This window comes from Gavialis gangeticus, unplaced genomic scaffold (genome assembly GCF_001723915.1).
Source record: "Gavialis gangeticus isolate Ggan-Ray unplaced genomic scaffold, GavGan_comp1, whole genome shotgun sequence".
Classification (NCBI taxonomy): domain Eukaryota; kingdom Metazoa; phylum Chordata; order Crocodylia; family Gavialidae; genus Gavialis; species Gavialis gangeticus.
In genome coordinates this window covers 18,543,990-18,549,128 of record NW_017729024.1, presented here as the reverse complement: position 1 = coordinate 18,549,128, position 5,139 = coordinate 18,543,990, and positions in this window count along the sequence as shown.

The following is a 5,139-nucleotide window of genomic DNA, read 5'->3' as shown; positions in this document are numbered from 1 at the left end:
TATCTATGGGGGGAAAATTCAAAAAGTCTATCTTGACAAGATTACAACTGGTACCAGGTGAAACATTCTGCTTCTTTTTTCTTGTAACCCTTTTTAAACAGAAATCTTAGAACAATTAAAGGGCAAAAATAACTTATATAAAGAAAGTGATTAGAGATGAGTTGCTTTAGTTTGTGATTTTTATGGCTCTCTTTCAAGACTAATGAATGACATACACCCTCCTTACCTCCTCCCCCCCCCCCAAAAAAAAAGAACTGAGCTCTAAGACAGTTGGTGCCAGTAGTAATACAACTATTTCAAAGTCCAGTATTAAAACTGTATCTGAGAAAGGAATGATGGGTCTTATACCTAGTTACTACCTCTCCTTTCAAAATGTGTTGCATGCATGTGGTGGGGGGGAGCAACTTTTGTTAATTCCTTATGCTAAATCTGCAGCTTCATTGGGAGAGTATCTAGATTAGATTTTGGTAGATAATTCTTTGTTGGCTAGTCTACTTTGAGAGACTTTTATAGCTTAAGAGGAAAATTGTGAATAGTAGATAAGTAAAAAACATAACCCACTTTCATTGCTTAGGCTGAGGAACAATGAACTACCTTGGCTGTGAGCATTAAACATTGACAGCTGCTATGCAATCAAGGAACAAAGGACAGAAAAAGCTTTGATGCATTACATCTTATTAATGTAGATGAGTCATGCTACTGTCTGAATTGTTATCTTTCAGACATACAGTAATTATTTCATGATAACATTTTATTTGAGCCAAACCTTATGATTTTATATTTCTCTTTTGGTCCATCCTCCAGCCTTTCCTCTGTAGGAGCTCTCCCTTATTCCTGTGGTGAAATTTTCAAAGGAATAGAACACTGTCTCATAAGCAGCCCAATGTTTTCTTCCACAGAATGATGCCTATGTTCAAAAAACCTATGCTGACAGGCTGAAAATTAAGACTGACAAACAACTCCAAAGCATGCGTGACTGCACAGAGTTTGGTCTTGCCTGAAGCCAGGGATGCTGAAAAGAAACTTTGAGTGGAACCTTGATCTCTCCACCTGATCCCAAAAGGTCCAAGATTAGTCACCATAACCAATTAGCTGTTTTCCAATTTGCCCATTTTCTCTTTACTTCCACACTTCGGGGTTCACTGCCATTCAGCTGATTTTAGGTCTGCTGCAACATACCCTAAATACCATTACAGGACACTGTGGGTGCATCTACGTGGGTGCATCTACACATGATGCTATGTCGTCATAACAGCACGGTACAATGTAGCGCGTTGTTGGAGCTCACAAACCACGACACTGCAGCTACATCACCAAAACAACATGCTCCCTCCTGGCACATTGCTACGGTGATGCAGTGGCCAGAAATAACCATGTGCTGCTGGCATGATGCAGTACGGGCTCTTACTGCGCCATCATTTAGTACTTCCTTTTGGAAGTACTAAATGATGGTGCAGTAACAACAGCGCCGTAGGGGCACATATAGACAAGCCCTGTGATACTTAACAGAACTTCTATTGACATGTCCATTAGTTGAGACTGTAATACAGTATTTTTTTAATATACTTGGAAGTTCTAGCTTCAAATGCTCTTATGGAGCATATAAACCACTGAAACTTGTGTTGCTTGCAGACCTTTTGCACATAAATATGTTTCAAACCATTTAGTTTCATTAGGCTCATCATGCCATCTATTTACTTCCCTTAGGCTCTCTCTTGATTGTCTAGAAATTAACTCTCCTTCAGGAGATTCAGTATTTATAGTTTATTTATTCTTTGATTTGGCTTACACCTGCCACATAAACAAAGAGAAAAATTGGCCACTTTTATGGGCAAACTATGTAATCAAAGGTGAACATCTGGAAAAAATAAGGTAACTAAGTAAGGCTGCTTATTTATATGATTAATTAAACCCAAACAAAAAGCAGCTTAAAGAAGTCAAGAGTCTAAGTTCTTTGGACCAGAGGAGCAACACTGACTCTGTAGAAGACATTAAAAGATTATGGAAGCTTTTAATACTAATTAATTAATGCAACCTGGAGCCCATAGATAAGGAAAAAAAATGAGAACTTTTCTTAAACATATCTACAGGATAACTTATCTGCTCTTTACTATTCCGACTTTGAATAATTCATTTTGAATCACATACATTTCCAGACACCTGCAGTGCTCCCATTTGGATCACGATAGAATACTCTGGGCTCTAAAAAACTCAGTGCTCTCAGATAAAGAAATGTCATGTGCCTCCTACGTCAAAATCAAATGATACATTAATTCTTTGGACTAATTCAAACAAAGGGTCTGAGATAAAATCTTCTGAGTAGTGCTTTTCTGTCTGCTACTCCCATGAGTTATGGTTTTAAGATCAGGCCCACTGGATGCATGCTGAACACTGAAGGCCTATCTAGTGCTAATTTATTTTATTTCAGGTTAATACACAAACACTATTGATAGGCCACATGTGCAACTGTATTGTGCAACCAAATGCTAAGTATATTCAAGTTTTGCTCTCTTTGAGAAGCCCATAATAAATCTTGAATAACTGAAACTGAAATAAATGATATTTTACAAACTGGATTTGTAGGGAAACATGGGACAAAACCTGTTTCTTTCTCCTCTAGTGAAAAAAGCCCCATAATAACGTCATTGTATTGATTCAGGATTTTGGCCACTTCCTGAATAGGTAAAAGTATGGTTGGGAGGTAAGATATATGCTGAAGCATCTGATGTTAAATAGAATTTCTTCCCTTCCCCCTTGCTGCTGCACAGAGAGATTTTAGTACAATAAATACTATTTTTGTTCCAACTTTGGAATAATCTCTAGGGATCAGTTTTACACACACTCTGCTGTCTAAGGAGAATTCTTTTCCCTGAGGAGACTTCCAGTGCTGGGATGAATTGTTTGGACTGACAGTGCATGAGAACATACACTTGTGTATGATCAGTCACACAAGACATTTCAGTCCCAATTCAACAAGAAAGTCAATAGCTCCATTAATGTCAATGGGATGTTCAGATAAATAAAGTCAGGCACTGGCATAAGTACCTCGCTGAATCAGGGTATGGAATACCTGATGAACAGGGATCCTAGTTTCCTCTGTTTGGCAGCAGTAAGGGGCACAACTTAATTTTGGAATTAAGACATGAAGGAGATACTGAAAGGCATAAATAGTGGTTATGTTCTCTTAAGGAAGAAGAATAATCTTGTGGGTAGAAGTGGGAACTTCCTGTATAAAATTTCCTGAGTGACTGCAAGCAAATCTCCTGACCTCAGCTCCATGGGGTATTTTAGGTGCCCAACCACTCCTCTAGGAGCCCAAGTCCACCATCTAAGCATCACTAACATTTTCAAAGCCACTGCTCACCTAGTGCGTAACCCAGGTACTTAATTCCAGGAGAGGATTTGTGGTCAGTACAGGAAGGTACTTAACCCTTTGAAATCAGGAAGGGTATGAAATCTTTTGCTTAGACATAAAAACTCTTTCCCCCTCCCAGCTCCTCTTAATCAAAATTTTACTTGACTGTCTCAGACTATTCCATGATCAACTGATTGGCTTCTGAAATCCATTTCAGAGGAACCTAATTCTCCCCATGCATTGTACAGAGAACCTCACAACTGAACTTGAGCAGAAGATTCCATGAATCAGCAGGATGCTAGGTGTTGCAAGACTTAAACAGAGTAACCCATAATAACAACACTGAGGAACCGGAAATGATCCTCTTTGCACCTCAGCTTCTCATATATAAAACAGCAATAACCATATTTCCATCCTTCATATTCTAGCTGTTCTAGAAAAAAAAATCATGGAAGATTAACAGGTATTCAGTTACTACAATAATGAGGGCCATAAAAGTACCTAAGATAGGCAGTACTCTCATTAAAAATTAATAGAAATTAGGCACCTAATGCTCATCTGTGCCTTTCAAAATCTCCTCCCTAGTGATTCATAGTGAAGACAATCATCAAGATTTCCACATCAGCCTTAGGCTTTCCACATATATTAGCAGTAATTCTTCTAATGTATTCAAAGATTTTCCTAAAGTATCTTTGAACTTCACAATATTATAATGAAACAGAACCTCACAACATTTAATTATAATGAGAGAGAATTTATTATTTTTTCAATTCACATTTTCTGCATTCTGTTTAGACAATATGTCAGTCTTTATTTCAAATATGTCACAGTCCACTCCTGTGTACTTCCTACTGTATCGAAGTAAATTTTGGTTGAACATCAGTTTGAACATTCATCTTCTTCATCACCACAGTTTTCTTTTTACCTAGTGATGTTCAACATTCTCGCAAGAAAGCTAAGAATGTATGGGTTAGATCAGGGCTGGACAATTATTTCAGCTAGGGGGCTGCTTAATGAGTTCTGGTCAATTGTCAGGGCCTGCAAGGATACACTCCTTGTCAAACTGCTATGCCCCACTCCTTTACAGGTGCCTCATCACTGGTCACCATCTTGGTACCATAAGTCTAACCCCTGACCTTTACTATTGGAAGTCCTTCCCCTTGCCCCAGCAGTACTCCTTTGGGGGTGGTGGGGAGGTTCCTGCCTTGGAACTAGAAGTCCTGCATTGTCAGATGACATAAGGCCCTTCTCCCCCAGGAGCTGGAGGGTAGACCACGGTCTCTCTCCAGGACAAAGGAGGACTCCGGGACCTCCCACACTGTCCAGTCAGGGGCATGGACCAAGGTGGAAAAGGGCCCTAAGGCCTGCTGCACCAAGGCCCCTGCCCTGCCGGAGCTTAGCAACAGGTACGCACCTCTAGCTGCTCCAGCAGAGCCTGCTGAGTTGCCAGCTCCCACAGGCAGCACAGGCTCAACTGCAGCTACCACCCCCCCCTCTCCCCAAGACAAAATGTAAAGTGTTTGTTGTGGGAGACTCCATCCTGAGGGTGACTGAGGGGGAAATCTGCTGCTCCGACCCCTTAGCCGGGGAAATCTGCTGCTTCCCGGGGGCCCGCATCCAGGACATTGCAGAGAATATTCCTAAGCTCCTCCGGCCCACAGACCATTATCCTATGCTCCTTATTCATATGGGCACCAATGACACAGCTCGGAGTGCTCCCAGCCAGGTCATGAGGAGTTACAGGGATTTGGGAGTGGGGCTAAAGGGCCTGGGGGCACAGGTGG